At 38.9% G+C, this 19,381-nt stretch overlaps 1 long non-coding RNA gene across 2 annotated transcripts in view; it reads right to left on the bottom strand.

The window, feature by feature from the left end:
- The window catches only part of LOC131277540 (uncharacterized), a 202,586-nt gene that overhangs the window by 101,795 nt on the left and 81,410 nt on the right, over window positions 1-19,381 (bottom strand). The gene's annotated exons all lie outside the window — the stretch shown is intronic.

The raw sequence follows: 19,381 nt of genomic DNA, 5'->3' as shown, positions 1-19,381 counted from the left end.
TCATTAAAACTTTAAATTACCCTAGAAGGTTTTTTAGATTGACTGATTTCCCTAATTATAAAAATGCATCTTAGAAAGAACTAGGTTGTCTAATTGAGACCCAGTAAATCACATTAATAATTGCCTCTTCCACCAATAATAGTTAAGAAGCCACTTCAAAAGGACAACATATCCTACCCACCCAGGTCTTCCCAAAGGCCTGGTAAGTATTTCTCTTTCTTCTTTCAGTGCGGCTATCCTTTCCATGACTCCCAGGCAATTTAGGGCATGGGCCCTAAACCATGGTATAACACAAACTTTTGGACTAGGCAACAAAAAAGATTTCCTAAGGTGCACACTTTTTGGATCTTTTCCTAGAACCAATCCACAGGGAGCATCCCATGGGCTAAGGTTTTCTAAATTCTTGCAATACTGTTGTGTCCTGATAGTCACACATCACTGTTTAGGAACACTAATTCATTCAACACTCAGAATAAGCTGCTCAGAATAAATTGAGCACTACATGTACTCTGTCCTCAAATATCTGCCTCTAAGTATTTGCAAACTTCTAGCTCATTTCATGTCTAACAGTCATCCTGTCAGCGTGTATCATTAACATGGATAAAAGCTGCATCTTCCCTTGTGCTGGACCTCACTCCTAACTCCACATGCCCACCCGGTGCTCTTCTCTCTTGTGGAATTAGTCACACTCTGCTAATTTGTGGAAGACTGTCTGTAGCCCCACTTCCCCAGTTTATTTCTCTTGGTTGTCTCCATCAGAAATCTCACATGAATCAGCAAATTATGTAAACCCTGTATTGTGGCTTATCCTGAAGCATTGATTATTTTTCACTTTGAAAATAATATATCACTTTTTTCACCATGTGGTTGCAGCTCATGGGCTGCAAGTACTGCCATAGAGCTGAACACATAAGTTATTATTCTCCTTAAAATACTTTTTGAATATATAAATGTTGCTAAAAATCATTCATCCATCTAGTCTAGTCTGGAAGGCTCTTTTTCACTTTCCAAAAAACCAACAAAAGAACCTAAATTTAAAGTTTTGGCTTTTTTTTTAATCCAGGGATAACTCTAGGCCAGTAGCCCACACATCTTGTCACTTGTCATGGAATTGTTTTGCATGATATTGCAATGACAGATATCGGGCATTATAAATTTTGCCAACACCTATAAAATTTTGTGGTACAACGTATAAACCATAATGTGAACTATAGAGCATGGTTAGTAGCAATGTTTCAATATGCATTCATAAATTGTAACAAATATACCACACTAAAGAAAGATGTTGGGGAAGCGGACTTGGCCCAGTGGTTAGGGCATCCATCTACCACATGAGAGGTCCACGGTTCAAATCCCAGGCCTCCTTGACCCGTGTGGAGCTGGCCCACACTCAGTGCTGATGGGCGCAAGGAGTGCCATGCCATGCAGGGATGTCCCCTGCCTAGGGGAGCCCCACGCACAAGGAGTGAGCCTGGTACGGAGAGCCGCCCAGTGCGAAAGAAAGTGCAGCCTGCCCAAGAATGGTGCAGCACACACGGAGAGCTGACACAACAAGATGATGCAACAAAAAGAAATGCAGATTTCTGTGCTGCTGACAACAACGGAAGCAGACAAAGAAGAACACGCAGCGAATAGACACAGAGCAGACTACTGGGGCGGGGGGGGAAGGGGAGAGAAATAAATCTTTTTAAAGAAAAAGATGTTGCTAATGGGGAAAAATGTGGAGGGGAGAGGGATTGAGGAATATGGGAGTCCCCTATATTTTCAATATAGCATTTTATGCAATCTAAAGCTTCTTTAAAAATTAAAAATAAGTTGCACTGAAAACAATTTTTAAAATTGGGCCCAAATATCTTCTCAATAGGACCAGGAGATTAGGTACTAAAGCTTGAGAACAAAACAGTATAATAATGTAGAAGAAAAATGGTAATCATTTAATTGTCTATAGCAGTGATTGTACCCCTGAGCTGCTCAGGAGATGGAGGCTGCAATTACATAAAGGGCAGAGGATATGGTATGTTGAGATGTTTGCTATTTCTTAACCTCCTTTAGGAGCTCAATTCCTGGGAATTTTTATAGTCCATAGGTAAGATCTATTGATTGAGCAGATAATATATATCCTGGTTTTTCTCCTCTCTATAGTAACAATACTGTCTCTAGATGTTGACAATGTCATTTATGAATGTACATTACATGAAGAAAGCTTAGGGTCAGAGGATTTTTTTCCTTCATGAACAATATAAAATCTCAGGTATGATCAATTTAAACCCTACTTTGATGACGTTTCACAGAGGTGATGTTGGACATAAAACAAAACAAAACAAACAAACCCTGTATTTCTACTTTATAAGAGAAACCATCCTGAAATACTCTGAAACAACATGAAAGGATAATTTGAAATCTACCATCTGGATTCTCTTTAGCAGCTTTAACTTCATAGTAGTTTCATGTACAATAAAGCAACCTCACCATCATGGTTGTGCCACTTGTCAAACTTTTCTGTACACTTACATCCATGCTGTAAAATGCATCTGACCTCAGGAGTCACTTCTGTGTTCATGGTATGTCCAGCTGCCTGTGTTCTAAGAGGACATAAATCAGCATTCCTAAGCCAGCACCCCATTGTCTCAGGAATTATTGGAGAAAGGCCAAATTAGGCAACAAATATAAAATTCTGAGAAAGAGAAGCAGTCTGGTTGTTACAGAGACCTGCTATTAATTTCCAGCACAATTTGGATGTCAGTACATCTAGAAAGGTGACAGTTTATCTTTCTCACTTCTCTGGAAGAGTGTGAGAGTATGTTAAAATCATCTTGTGTGAGGTTGGTGCACAGGTGAAGTTATGAGGATGAAGTGTCATAATGTTCACACTTGGCTGGAAGCTCTCTCCCTCTGGAGACTGAATCTCTCTGCAACAGCTCCAGGAGATATTGCTCTTGGTACATGCAGCCAAGGGTGTAACACAGATATGCCTATTCCAAATAATGGAAAGAATCAAGTGACTTTCAAATTAGATGTTAAAGCTTGCTGGGAATGTGTGTGGAGATACTAAACCCAATTTCTTCACTCATAAGACAAAACTTGAAAGTGGAAAACCCCATGACTTACCTCCTGGATAGGGTTGGGGCTTATGCAGGGAAGAAAAGAATGAAAGAAAAAAGTGTTTGTTGATGTGACATCATCATTCCCCAGACAGGGAAATATGTAGCTCTATGGGAAATATGTAGCTCATTAAAATGTCCATAATAGAGGATCCTGGGAAATGGTCATGGAAAAAAAAAATAAGAGAAATCTGCTGTATTTCAGTAAGATGTCAGCAACTTAACCTGGCATGTTTGTAATCACTTGCAAATAATGCCTGTGTGAGGCAGTAGAAAAAGAGTATGATTGAGTGGTCTACAGAGAAATAGCCCCATGCATAAATCCCTCAAGTAACTGGCACAGAGTAGCAAGTTAGCTACTGACTGAATTTTAAGTGAACAACAAATATCAGGTATTCTTATACTGTGTGTTGTTCTCACTACTTTAAAATGTCCATTTTACATTTCTAAGCAGACTTTAAATGAGTAATTCTATTCCTGTTCCTCATATTAAAGCACCTCAGTTGTAAAAATTGAGTTATTTGAAATAGGAGAATCTTCATTCTCATATGGGTCCCTAATTATCATTCATACGTAGAAACAATTTCCAAAATCTACATTGTAAGGGGAAAAAATCTTTTTTGCTTCTCCATTTCTCAGTTTCCTCAGAATTCTGAGACTTACTTCCTCAGTACAAAGGAGAACATTTCCTTTCTAACCATGCCCTGCTTTATTGTGCAAACCTATCTGCTGACTCTTCTAGTAACTTTTAAGGAAAATTTACTCTTGGCCTTAAAATGGATCATACTACCTGAAGATTATTTGGCTCCTATACAAGCTGGTAACCTCTTTAAAACTCACCTGTATGTTTTTTACTTTCTTATACATATATTAATATATGTCATTAGCAAATAGTAACATAATTCTTTTCTTCTTCTTCAAGATGAGGCTTCACTGTTTAGATAGTGTTATTTTACAACAATATCAATTTGGTGCCAAAAATCCAAATAATTTTTTAAAACTTAACAGCCTTTTGTTAGACTGAGGAAGATACCTAACAATTTGTTGAAATGAAAGAATTTTCCCTTATATTTGACTTCTATTTTTTTTCATAATAGATATAATATTGTGAAAATCTAACAATGAATGTAGCTGGAGCATTAGCAGTATTAGTCAATCAAAAAGTTGCTGATGCAAAATATCAGAACTCTGTTGGCTTTTATAAAGGGTATTTATTTGGCATAAAATCTGTTACTTGTTGGGGTTTAAGATATATTTAGGGGATTTGAATCTCTGGACTGACAATGTGATAGCCAGATCCTGAGCCTCAACAGACTCCAGCACCTACAATCTGATTTATTGGACTTACCACACTCAGCTAAGATGGAGGTGAAGAAGGACAACCACCACACCATGGAGCCTAGAGTGATTACAACTGAAAATGGGAGGATTGCATCCAGCATCCAGGTGGAATCTGAGCCTCCTCTTGACATAAAGGTGCAATGGACACAACCAATCCAGTGTCCACATAGAAGAGGTGGCATTGGATTGGGAAAAGTGGACATAATGGACAAAGGGTATGGGGAAAGGCAGGAAGAGATGAGAGGTGGAGGCGTCTTCGGGACATGGAGCTGCCCTGGATGGTGCTTCAGAGGTAATCACCGGACATTGTAAATCCTCACAGGGCCTACATGATGGAATAGAGGAGAGTATGGGCCATGATGTGAACCAATGTATATGAGGTGCAGAGGTGCCCAAAGATGTACTTACCAAATCCAATGGATGTGTCATGAGGATGGGAACGAGTGTTATTGGGGGGGGGAGAGGGGGGGTGGGGGGGTGGGGTTGAATGGGACCTCACATATATATTTTTAATGTAATATTACAAAGTCAATAAAAAATAAAAAAATTAAAAAAAAAAAAAAAAAAAGATAATCTGGGTCAAAAATAAATAAATAAATAAAAGTATCCTTAACAGGAAAGTCTGTGCTTGCTAGAAAAAAAAAAAAAAAAAAAAAAAATCTGTTACAAGGCCCTGAAGAGTCCTACTCAAGGTTACATCCTCACTAAATTCTGCTGCCAGATGTTGATGCAAGATGGTAGGTGACATCTGTGAGTTCAGTCTTCCTCTTTCCTTTTAAGGCTCTGTTGCCCCAGCTTCTTTTGATCTCAGCTGGAGGCTGGAGGACTCATCTCTCTTCTCAGGGTTTGTTTCTTTAAGGACTTGGCTGCTCTGGTCTCTTCACAAGGTCAGCTGTTACCATCAGGCAAATGATTCATCTCTCTTTCCGGGGTTGCAGGATCTTCTTTCGTGTCTATGTAGTTCCTTTCCTCTTTTCTCACATATCTGCTTCAGTGAGTCTCCTTGATTGAATGTCTGTTTACATAGCCCACAAAGGGGGCAAGGTCTCAAACTGAGTCACTCTAAAACATAGTCAAATCAAAGCCATAATCTTAACATAATTTAATCAAAGCTATCTCAGGTGAGTCTAATACAATCAAAGGATATCATGCCTAGAGGAACAGCCCAGTTTATAAACACAAACATCTTTTTAAAAATTCATAAATAATATCAAACTGCTACACTCCACCTTCTGAATTCCAAAAAGACATTACAATATTCAAAAAACCTTAAATCCTTTCAATTAGTAATTCTAAGTGCAAAGTCACATTGGAGAAGCAGATTTGGCTCAACAGACAGAGCACCCGCCTACCACAAGGGAGGTCCAGGGTTCAAACCCAGGACCTCCTGACTCATGTGGTGAGCTGGCCCTTGCACAGTGCTGATGCACACAAGGAGTGCCATGCTATGCAGGGGTGTCACCCATGTAGGGGAACCCCACATGCAAGGAGTGCGCCCCATAACAAGAGCCACCCAGCATGAAAAAGTACAGCCTGTCCAGAAGTGGTGCTGCACATATGGAGAGCTGATGCAGCAAGATGACACAACAAAAAGAGACACAGATTCCTGGTGCCACTGACAAGAATACAAGTGGACATAGAAGAACACACAGCGAATGGACACACAGAACAGACAACTGGGGGGGGGGAAGGGGAGAGAAATTAAAAATCAATCAATCAATAAATCTTTAAAAAAACATGAAGTCACATTGCAGTTACAGATTAAATATAGTTTGTCTTGAGGAAAAGTCCCCTCTGGCTGTAGATCTGTGAAACCAATAAAACCATTTATCTGCTTCCAGTATACAAAGACACAAAGAATAAACATTTGCATTACCATAAGGAGAATTTGGGAGGGATACATGAGTCACTGGTCCCCTACAGTTCCAAAAACCTGAGGGGCACACTTCATTAGATTTCAAAGTCTGACAGTCATTCTTAAAATGATTATTTTTTCTCAACCTCAGAGCCACATGTGGGCCCAGTCTTTCCATAGGCTTGCCCAATGGGCATTTTCTTTTTTTTTTTAAGATTTATTTATTCATTTGTTTCTCTCCCCTTTCCCCCCCCACCCCAGTTGTCTGTTCTCTGTGTCCATTTGCTGCATCTTTGTCCTCTTCTGTTGTTGTCAGCGGCATGGGAATCTGTGTTTCTTTTTGTTGTGTCATCTTGTTGTGTAAGTTTTTGGTGTGTGCGGCACCATTCCTGAGCAGGCTGCACTTTCTTTCATGCTGGGCAGCTCTCCTTACAGGGCACACTCCTTGCACATGGGGCTCCCCTACATGGGGAACACCCCTGCATGGCATGGGACTCCTTGCATGCATCAGCACTGCACATGGGCCAGCTCTACATGGGTCAAGGAGGCCCGGGGTTTGAATCATGGAGCTCCCATGTAGTAGACAGATGTCCTAACCACTGGGCCAAGTCCGCCACCCCAATGGGCATTTTCTTGGTTCCACCCTCATCAAGCATCTGCAAGATGACTGAGCTCAAGACCTGACCCTCCAAGAACATTGGGGTGATGGCCACATTTTCCCCAACCTAGGGGAACAGTCCACCCCTCTCAGAGCACTGTGGTGTTGACCTCACTTTCCCCAATCCTTGGGGAATGTGCTCTACCCTTTCTGTAGCCTGGTGTAGCAAAAATTACCCTGAGCAGTGGACAGGAACATCCACCCTCTTCAAATGCTGTAATAAACTCACCCTTTCTGTGCTCATGGGTGGGGTTCCTCTCTTGCCTCAAGGAGATATCTTAATTCCAGACATCAGCTTCCATGGTTTTCCTCTTAAAGCTGTTTGCCCTTTTATCTCACCCTCCATATCCCTTTTAGTCCAGGCTGACAGTGGTTTTGTTCATACAGGTCTCTCAAAATCTTGTTGTTTTAGCATTCAGGAAGCAGGGGTCAAAGCCATCAGAAAGTAAAACTTTCCACAAGTCTTTTCTGAATATCTGCATTTTCAATCCTGACTTACAAGTTCCAAGTTTAATTCCTCAAGTGGGCCACTATCATCTTAGGGCTTGATTTCCAGAGACTTGGAATTTCCAGAATCAGTTTCTGTTCAATTTGTGCCCAATAATTCAGTTATCAGCTTATCTCTTTCTTCTAACATTTTGCTATAAGAAGCAAGGAGAAGCCAGGCTGCATTTTTCACATTTAGTTTGGAAATCTCCTTGGTTAAGTTTCCATGTTTGTAATTTTCAAATTCTGCCTTCCATATAACATCAGGAGCAACCTTGTTAAGATCTCTACAACTTTAAAACACAGATCACCTTTCCTCCAGTTTCCAGTAATAGTTCTATCATTTCCTTCTAAGGCCCATCAAAAGTCTCTTTAGCATCCATATTCCTACCAACAGTTGCTTCAAAGCAGTCTAGGCCTTTTCCATCAAGCATCTCATAATTCCTCCAGAAATACCCCTTACCCATTTTTAAAACCAATCCAGCATTTTGGTAATTGCAAAAGCATGAACCCACTCTCCTGGTACCAAATTCTGTATTAGTCAGTGAAAGGGGTGCTGATACAAAGGACCAGAAATCTGTTGGCTTTTATAAATGGTATTTATTTGGGATACAAGCTTACAGTTCCAAGACCCTAAAGAATCAAATTCAAGGTTACTTCCTCACTAAACTCTGTTGTCAAATGTTGAAGCAAGATAGTGGGCCACCTCTGCAAGAGTTCAGCCTTCCTCTTTCCTCTTAAGGTCCTGTGGCCCCAGCTTCTCCCAATCTCAACTGTAGGCTGAAGCACTCTTCTCTCTTCCCAGGACTGATTTCTTTCTGGGCTCAGCTACTCTGTTCTCTTCACAAGGTCAGCTATAAACTATCAGGCAAATGGCTCATCTCTCATCCTGGGGTTTCAGGATCCTCTTTTGTGTCTATGGTGTTCCCTTCCTCTTTTCTCACATATCTGTTTCAGTGTATCCCCTTGATTGAATGTCCATTTATGTAGCCAACAAAGTGGGTGTGGATTCAAACCGAGTCACCTTTATGACATTGTCTAATCAAAGCCAAAATCTTAAAATAATTTTATCAAAAGTCATCTCAGGTGAATCCAAAATAATCAAAAGGTGTCATGCCCAGAGGAATAGACCAGTTTACAAACATAATCAAACATCTTTTTTTAAATTCATAAATAATATCAAACTGCTACAGCATGTACCTCTCTATTAAGGCATGGTTGCTATTTGTTCACATATGTGCCATCAGTGCTTCTATAATAAATGAACCCATTTTTTAAAGAAGGAAATAATGCAAAGTCCCATGATGTATTAGAATTACATGCACCTAGTAATGTATGAAAGGATAAAGGATATGCTTGATTAATTACTTAATTGGTTATCCATGTCTAGTTTTCTACATGACAGGTGGTTGAAACAAACTGGAAAGAAGTGGATATGCTAGTGACACAATTAAAAGGTAAAATCTACAATATTGTGGAAGGTTACATAAAACAAGTGAGAGGGAGGAAAAGGGTAAACATGCTGTCACAGGTGACAGAATGTGTTCCCTATTCTGATATCAGGAACAGTGAAGAGCAAATAGAAACTTAGAGAGCTTGTGATTTTAGTTTTGATGTGTTAATATTGAGAGTGCTTAAAACACCCAGGTAAAGATGGAGGATTAAAGAGGGAGAGGGATGACCTCTCTCCCAGAAAAATAGCTGGAGGAGAGGAGAGAATCTCTAGAGTATTTCTTTGGGGCTCAGGACACCAGGAGTAAGGTGAGAGAGAAGAGAGAGGGGAGAAGGAAAGAAGTCTTGGCTGGATGGAAAAATCCATCCCTCCCCTTGAAGCAAACAGCTGTCTGCAGACTGCAGTGGATGTGGGCTGCCATGACTTCAGACTAAGGAGGTTGTAGGGCTCCTCTTCCCCAGTAAAAGGAGATGGAGGGACACAGTCTACAGCAAATTCAGATTTGGCCAATGAACTTGGTCTACTTTTTCTCAGGGGTCACACACTTCTAAACCAGGTGGTGTCATGAAATTGTCTCTAAAGCTGGCAGGGAGCTAAAGATAATTTGCCTTTTTAAACACCCACTCTACTGCCCTGGGCTGGTTGCTGAGGAGGCAGAGGGATGGGGGGGGGGGGGTGAAGCCAGCCAAGAGAGGAGAACAATTCTGGGAAACTTTGTTGAAAGTCTTGGCCTGTTCTGAGGACAATGCTTCTGCAAGTCCAGCTCAGGTAGGATTCAGTGAATGCATTACCCCCTAACATCTGGAGTCTAAGCTAAGAGGTCTGCCAATGCACGACATCTCATGACAGAACAGAAAAATGCATGAAAAGGAGGGGAAAGTTATAATAAAAGAAATAAAAGAGGCAATCAAATGCCTTTACTGCCATCCTCTACAAGGCCCTTGGGAAATGGCCTACACACCATTACTGGGTCCTTAGCCATGGGTTGAGCAGTTAAGCAGGGGCAGTCCTAAGTATCTAGAAGACATTGAACCAAGAATCAAAGAACAGTGGTAGCACACAGCTACTTACAAGTAAATCCCTTGGTAAGAGAGAGAAACTGCACATCAGAGTAAACTCAGCATCATAAGCAGATGCCTAGACATCAGCAAAAACTTACAAGCCATACTAAGAAATAAGAAGATATGACTCAGGCAAAGAAAGAAATCAAAGCTCCAGACAATACACAGGACTTGAAACAACTCATCAATGAGGTTCTTACAAATATTCTAAAACAAATGATGGAGTTGAAGGGCAGCATGGCTAAAGAAATAAAAGACATTATGAAGACATTGGATGAGCACAAAGAAAAATTTGAAACCTTGGATAGAAAAATAGCAGAGCTTATGGGAATGAAAGACACAATAAGTGAGACCAAATGTACAGCAGAGGCATAAACCAGAAGATTTGAAATCATGGAAAAAATAATTAACTATGTCGATTATGTAGACAGAAGCATAAATTGAAAAGAGAGAAAAACAGAGAGAAAATACTTGAAAAAATTGAGTGGGGGCTCAAGGAGTTAAAAAACATGAAGTGCACAACATAGGTTTTATGGGAATTTTGGAAAGAGAAGAGAAGGGAAGAGGAGCAGCAAGAGTATTTGAGGAATTAATGGATGAGAATTTCCCAACTCTCATCAAAGACATGAATATATGTGTCCAAGAAGCCCAGTGTACTCCATTTGAATAAATCCAAATAGGCCTACACCAAAACACATAATATTCAGAATGACAAATGCCAAAGATAAAAAGAAAATTCCAAAAGCAGCAAGGTTATAAACAAAACCTCACATACAAGGGATATCCAATAAGACTTCATGTGGATTCCTCTTCAGAAATCATGGAGGTGAGAAGGCAAAGGTACGACATAATCAATGTACTGAAAGAGAAAAACGGCCAGCCAGAATTCTTTATCTAGCAAAACTATCCTACAGATATGATGGTGAGTTTATAATATTCACAGATAAACAGAACTTAAGAGATTTGTAAACCAAAACCCAGCTTTACAAGAAGCATTAAAGGGACTTCTGCAGCCAGAAAAGACAAGACAAGAAAGAGTGGCTTGGAGGAGAGTGTAGAAGTAAAGACTATATGAAATTGTAAAAAAAAATAAGATATGACATATGAAAGCCCAAAGATAAAGTTGTTGAAGTAAGTAATGCCTTTACAGTAATAACATTTAATGTTAATGGATTAAACTCCCCAAAGACATAGGCTGACAGAACGGGTAAGAAATCATGACCCATCCATACGCCATCTGCAGGAGATTCACCTTAGATCAAGGATACAAACTGAAAGTGATAGTTTTCAGTAACCAAAGGAGAGCAGGGGTACCTATACTCATCAAGACTAGATGAGGGAAACGGACTTTGACTAGATGAGGGAAACGGACTTTGGCCCAGTGGGTAGGGCGTCCGTCTACCACATGGGAGGTCCGCGGTTCAAGCCCCGGGCCTCCTTGATCTGTGTGGAGCTGACCATGCGCAGCGCTGATGCGCGCAAGGAGTGCCTTGCTACGCAAGGGTGTCCCCCGCGTGGGGTGTGGGGAGCCCCACGCGCAAGGAGTGCGCCCCGTAAGGAGAGCCGCCCAGCGTGAAAAGAAAGAGCAGCCTGCCCAGGAATGGTGCCGCCCACACTTCCCGTGCCGCCGCCGACAACAGAAGCGGACAAAGAAACAAGACGCAGCAAATAGACACCAAGAACAGACAACCAGGGGAGGGGGGGAAATTAAATAAATAAATAAATCTTAAAAAAAAAAAAAGACTAGATGAGATAAATTTGCCTGGACAGAATTTTTATTTTTTAGAGTAATGTTTCCATAACATGTTAAGCTGCCTTTTCTGTTATTTTTTTAAATTTGAAATAAACATTACTTTAAAAAGAAAACAGATTTTAAATGGGAAAAATGTGATGGTAGATGCAAAGGTCATAATATACTTTTAAAATGGGACAATCCACCAGGAAGGGGTAACATTCATAAATATCTGTGCACCTAATCAGTGTTCCCTAAAGTACATGAGGCAAAAATCTGGCAAAACTGAAACAAGAAATAGACATCTCTAAAATAATACATGGAGACTTCAACATGCCACTCAAATCAAAAGAACAACTAGACAGAAGATGAACAAAGGAACAGGAGATTTGAACAATGTGAAAAATGAGCTGGACTAAACATACATACAAAACATTGCACCCCAAATAAGGAGGTTATACATTCTTCTCAAGTGCTCATGGATCTTTCTTCAGGGTAGACAACATATTTGGCACAAAACAGCTCTGTATAAATTTAAGAAGATTGAAATTATACAAATCACCTTCATTGACCATAGTGGAATGAAGATGGAAATCAATAAAAGGCAGGAAAGGTGAAAATTAGCAAATATGTGGAGGCTAATCAATATACTCCTAAGAAACCAATGGGTCAAAGACACAATTGAAAGAGATATTTGTAGATATCCTGAGATGAATGAAAATAAGAACACAATTTATCAAAACTTACGGTATACAGTCACTGCAGTGCTAGAGGGAAATTTATAGCCCTAAATGTCTACATAAAAAAGAAGAAAAAGCTAAAAGCAAAGACCTAACACTTGGAGAAACTAGAAAATGTACAGCAAACCAATCCCAAAACAAACAAGGAAAAAAAATATCCCAGATTAGAGCAAAAGTAAATAAACTTGAGGGAAAGACACAATAGAAATAAATCAACAAAACCAAAAGCTATTTTTTTGAGAAGATCAATAAAATTAATAAACCCTTATCTATACAAGCAAAGGAAAAAAGAGAAGGTCAAATAAATAAAATCAGAACTGAAAGGGGGGCATTATGACTAACCCCACAGAAATAAAAAGGACCATAAATGGATATTATGAAAAACTGTGCAATCTACTTTGAGAAGAATTAATACTAATACTGTTTATACTCTACTAAAACATTGAGAAAGAGGGAAAATTACCTAACACATTTTATGAAGCCAATACCTCCCTAATACCAAAGCTGGACAAAGATATTACAAGAAAAGAAAATTACAGACCTGTCCTTCCAGTGAGCACAGATGCAAAAATTCTCAACAAAGTACTTGCAAATAGAATCCAAAAACCAGGATAGTTCAGCTCAAGAAAACCAAATAATGCAATAAACCACATTAACAAATTGAAGGGAGAAGAAAAAAAACATGATCATCTCAATTGACACAGAAATGTCATATAACAAAATCCAGCTTCCTTTTGTGATAAAAGCAATTAAAAGATAGCTATAGAAGGATAGTTCCTAGCATATAAAGGGCAAATATGAATAAACCATAGCCAACATCATATTCAATAATGGGAAGAGGTTGAAAGCTTCCCCTCTAAGATCAGGAACAAGATAATGATCACTGTCACCACTATTATTCAACATTGTGATAGAAATTCTAGCTAGGGCAATTAGGCAAGAAAAAGAAGTCATCCAAATTGGAAAAGAGGAGGTAAAATTCTCAGTATTCCTAGAGTACATGATATTACCTTTACACAATTCCTAAATATCTACAACAAAGTTATTAGAGCTATTAAATTAGTTCAGCAAAGCAGTAGGATACAAGATCAATACACACAAAAAAACGTGGTGTTTCTAGACACTAGTAATGAGGAAGTTAAGAAGGAAATCAAGGAAAAAAATTATCTTTACAAAGCAACAAAATGATTCAAATATCTAGAGGTTAATTTAACCAAGGATGTAAAGGATCTTTATTCAGAAAACTAGAAAACATGGCTAAAATAAATCAAAGAAGACCTAAGCAAATGGAAGGACATTACATGTTCATGCACTGGAAGACAACATCATGAACATATCAATTCCACCCAAACTCGTTTAGAGAGTCAATGTAATACCAATCAGAATACCAACAGATAGAGAAAAGTCAATTATGAAATCTATTTGGAAGGGAAAGGAGCCCTAAATAACCAAAAATATCCAAATAAAGAAAAGCAAAGTCAGAAGATAGATGTCTCCTGAACCTGAAGTATATTATATAGCTATACTGGTCAAAATAGCATGGTATTGACATAAAGATAAATAAATTGATAGAGGAATTAGATTAAATTGAGAGTTTAGAAATAGATCACCTCTAAGGTCAAATGATTTTTATAAGTTCAGAAATAGAACCTCAACTCTAAGGTGAAATCCACTTTTCTGGGCCAGAACAATCTATTCACCAAATGGTGCTGGGAGACTGGATATCCATAGCCAAAAGAATCAAAGAGAAGCCCTATCTCAACCCCTATACAAAAATCAACTCAAAATGGATTAAATACCTAAACATAAAAGCCAGGACCACAAAACTTCTAGAAAATAATATAGGGAAATGTCTATAAGAACTTGTAATAGGTAGGGGTCTCTTAAACCTTACACCCAAAATATAAGCTACAAAAGAAAACATAGATAAATGGGACCTTCTCAAAATTAAACACTTCTCCACCTCAAAGGACTTTGGGAAAAGGGTAAAATGTCAGCCTCCTCAATGGGAGAACATATTTGGAAATCACACATCTGAAAAGGTTCTAATATCCATTATATATAAAGAGATCCTATTACTCAACAATAAAAAAAAACAAAATGACCAGAACAAAAATGGCCAGATTAAAAAATGAGAAAAAAACTTGAATAGACATTTTCTAAAACAGAAATAGAAATGATGAAAAACACATAAAAAACTATTCAACATCACTGGCTATTATGGAAATGCAAATCAAAGCTACAATAAGATTTCATTTCACCCTACTAGAATGCCACCAATAACAAAGCAGAAAACTACAGGTGTTGGAGAGAATAGAAACACTTATTCACCGTTGGTGGGAATGTGGGAGGATATAGTCTCTGTGAAAGTCTTTGGTGATTCCTAAGGAAGTTAGATATAGACCTACCACATAAGCCAGCAATACCACTACTTGGTAGATAATCCAGAAGAGCTGAAAGCAGTGACATGAACAGATATCTTCACACTGAAGTTCACAGTGACATTATTCACAAATGCCAGACAATGGAATCAAGCCAGGTGTCCATCAACTGATGAATGGATAAACAATGTGTGGTATATACACATTGTGGAATATTATTCAGCAGTAAAAAGAAATGAAGACATAAATTGTATGACAACATGGATGAATTTATAGGACATTATGTTGAGTCAAACAAGCCAGGCACAAAAGGACAAATATATGGTTTCACTCTTATGAACTAAATATAATGAGCAAAATAATGGAGCTAATAGCTAGAATAGATCACCAGAAAATAAAGCAAGGTTATAGAATGGAAGGCTGAAGTTTAATCTTTGAAGAATTGGTAAAAATTTGTTGGTAAATGTTTAGAAATGAATGAAAATGGTGAAAGCACATCATAGGATATATAATTAGTAGTGCTAGCATATGGATGCTATAATGGTTTGTTTCTTGTTTTCTTTTTTCCTTTTTTCTGAGTAATGAAAATGCTCTATTATTGAAGTTATGAGTGCACAACTCTGTGATTATACCAAATAACACTGATTGTACACTTCAGTAAATTGTATGGTTTATGAACAAAAAATAATAATATGGTGGGTTGGCAGAAAAATACACCAAATGTAAGAAATGTACCATAGCTAGTACTAATACACTGATGATGCTCTTTCACAATTTGTTACAAATGTTTCACAACAATGTAAGGTATTGGTGGCAGGGTGATTTAGGAGAGCCCTGTATGATATAATGCATGGTTGTTTTGTAAGGTCATGACTTTTACAATACACTTCGTTTATGTATGTTAATGTACAAATAATATACTTCAGTACATCTTTCAATGAAAAAAAAAACACCCAGTTAGAAATACATAATTTTATTTTTTTAATGTAACATTAAAGTCCCCATATAGCCCCCACTCCCCTCATCCCACTCCTCCCACATCAACAACCTCTTTCATCATTGTGGCACATTCATTGCATTTGGGGAATACATTTTGGAGTACTGCTGCACCACATGGATAGGGGTTTATATCATAGTTTACACTCTCCCCCAGTCCACCCCGTGGGCCATGGGAGGACATACAATGCCCAGCAACTGTTCCTGCAGTACCACCTAGGACAACTCCAAGTCATGAAAATGCCCCATTATATCTCTTCTTACCTCTCCCTACCCTCAGCAGTTACCATGGCCACTTTCTCCACATTAATGCTACATTTTCTTCCATACTGATCATAATAGTTCCAGAATAGAATATCAGTAAGTCCACTCTAATCCATACTCTATTCCTCCATCCTGTGGACCCTGGGTTGGTTATGTCCACTCAACATCTATATTGAGATGGAGCTTAGATTACATATGGATGATGGATGCAATTCTCCTGCTTGTAGTTGTAGGCATTCTTGGCTCCCTGGTGTGGTGGTTGACCTTCTTCACCTCCCTGTTAGATGGCTGGAGTAAGTTAATTAAACCAGAAGGTAAGAGTTGCAGGTATGGTGAGGCTCAGGGCCTGGCCATCACATGGACACTCCAGAGATTCAGGTCCCCTGAGCCTACACCAAACCCCAGTGCCAACCACAGACCCAGTAAAACTAACAGGAGAGGCTTGTGAACAAAGATCAAATCTGAGTTCAACTCCATCACATTCAGAACACAAACTCCAAAGTAAGGTCAACTGACATGGCACTGAACTCCATCTGCCATGACCATAGAACCTGAGGGTCTCTGTAGCCCTCAGAAGAACTAATACCTGGGCTTGTATCTAGTATAGCTGTATCTGGGACCCTACTGAGGTGTCCATAAGAGCGACCTCTCTGATGACCTCCTGACTCTTTTTTGGAAATTCATAGCCATATAAACTCATTTGTCCTTTCCATTTCCCCCTTTTATTCAAGGTCAAAATGCATTTTTGACACCTCGTATTACATGTAGGCTGAGATCTTCTGCTGTCCTGAATTGACCCTTTTATTCAAGGTCATTTCCTAGTTACATCATCAGCTGGTGCTTGGTAGTAATCCCTCCACACCAGGGAGGTTCATCCCCAGGACTCATGTCCCATGCTGGGAGGAATGTAATGCATTTACATGCTGAGTTTGGCTTTGAGACTGGCCACAACTGAGCAACATGGAGGCTCTCGGGAGTTAATTCTTAGGCACCCTGTAACTCTAGGCCTAGTTCTTATTTCAGGTGCACAGGCTAACAAGCATAATTATTAGTATCAAGGGCTCATTGTTGGACCATTCTTTTTTATTGATTTTAGCCATTGCACTTGGTGGTGGTTGTTATTCCATTGGAGAATGTGATAGAACACCCCCTGGCTAGAAACTCAGCACTCAGTTGTCATTTTTAACTGTAACCACTATGAAAATATCCAAACATTTTTATGTACCCTGTATACATGCCCTGGAGAACTCCATTCCAATCATGTGCCCTCTATCAATAACATCCCACACCAGTATTTCTCCCCTGCCATAGCTGCACCTCTCTGTGATCCAAAACTTCTTCAAAAATAAAACCTAATATATTGCCAGGTTCCATTAATAGTAAAATGCAATATCGTAATGGATTTAAAGGTTAGATATAGAATGTATACTGATTTAGAAAAATTAAAGCAAAAATAAATTGGGGTATCAAAAAATTAAAAAATGAAAAAGCTTTGTTTTTGATGCTTTGCCTTTTATCACTGCTGTGTTACCCCATATGTACAGTAGCAAGGAAATTTCTTCCATTTCTTCCTCAGTGTGTACCTCCTTTTCTTCTTTTTTTCTAATTATTAAGTTTGTCTTCACAAAAGTTTTAGATCACAGTAATTCATATATACAATATATGGTACTCCCACATATCCAGCATCAAACACTTTGTCCCTTCCCCAGCTATGATCTTTTTACGTGTTCATATTATATTTGCTGCAACTGATGTACAGATATTGAGACAATAGCTTTCAAACATGATTACACTTGGATTTACATTATGGTTTACATTTTAGCCTATAGGATTTTAAACATTTTTGGTGTACTTTAATGTGTCCTATATCCTCATTCATAATCTTATGGAACACTTCCACTGCCCCAAAGTTACACCAATTCCATCTATTCAATACCTGTTTCTCCCTCCTCTCATGGCCCACAGTGAAAATCAATCTTCACTACTTGAAGGACCATATTCAGAGATACTTGCAACAATGTTGTGGGCTTGACATGCTCTACTGCCCTAACCCACTGGGAACCACCAATTCTCTCAAGAGATGTAATTCCCTCTACCTTCACTCTCATTGTATAGGTCTCTATCCAATGATATAACCCACTATGACAAAATGAGCACTCATACACTCCTTAGAAGCCTGCCTTTGGTCAAATTCTCCCCTTTAAGTATCTTAAAGAGGTAACATTCCTTATTATATTTTCAAAAAAGTTTTCTCAACATTATACTTTCAACCACATACGTGACAATCTCCTATGTTCAAATGTTCCCCCCACCCTCCCCCTATTTCTTGAGCCATCTTACCCATCCTCCCATCCCTATCCCTCCTCAAGCCTGCAAAGGTATCCCTATGCTCCCATTTTATCCCTTCCCTGTACAAATACCTCCAGCTTATCATAGATTTCACCCAGGTAGGTGTCAGCTTGCAACCTTTCTCTACCCCCTACATTCCTTTAAGCCTATCATCCTTTCTCTAGCTCTCTGAGACAGCTTGGTTTATTTATTTCATATCAGTGAGGTCACATAGTATTTGTCCTTCAATGCCTGGGTTGCTTCACTCAACATAAGGTTCTCAAGATTTGTCCATGTTATCACATGTGTTTGTACTGTGTTCATTCTTATGGCTGAGTGTATTCCATAGTATGTATATACCACAATTTATTTATCCATTCATCTGTTATTGGGCATTTGGGTTGATTCCAACTTTTGGCAATAGTGAATAGTGCTGCTATGAACACTGGTGTGCATATATCAGTTTGTGTCCTTGTTTTCAGTTCTACTGAGTATATGCCCAGCACTGGAATTGCTGGGTCACATGGCAAATCTATAGCTAGTTTTCTGATGAACTGCCAAACTCTCCTCCAGAATGACTGTATCCTTCTGCATTCCCACCAGCAATGGGTGAGTGTTCCCATTCCTCCACATCCTCTCCAGCACTTAAAGTCTGTTTTTTTTCATAGCTCACAATCTTATGGGAGTAAGATGGTATCTCATTGTAGTTTTGATTTGTCTTACCCTAATAGCCAGTGATTTTGTGCATTTTTTCATGTGCTTTTTATCCATCTGTATTTCTTCTTTTGAGAAGTGTTTTTTCAAATCTTTTTCCCATTTTTTGAATGGGTTGTTTCTCATTACTTTCAAGATAAAGGAGTTTTTTATATATGCAGGATATAAGTCTCCAATCAGATATCTGGTTACCAAATATTTTCTCCCATTGGGTAGGCTCTCTTTTCACTTTTTTACAAACTCCTTTGAGGTGCAGTTGGCTTTAATTTTG

Source organism: Dasypus novemcinctus, unplaced genomic scaffold (genome assembly GCF_030445035.2).
Source record: "Dasypus novemcinctus isolate mDasNov1 unplaced genomic scaffold, mDasNov1.1.hap2 scaffold_134, whole genome shotgun sequence".
In the NCBI taxonomy this organism is placed as follows: domain Eukaryota; kingdom Metazoa; phylum Chordata; class Mammalia; order Cingulata; family Dasypodidae; genus Dasypus; species Dasypus novemcinctus.
This window is presented reverse-complemented; position numbering and strand designations above follow the sequence as displayed.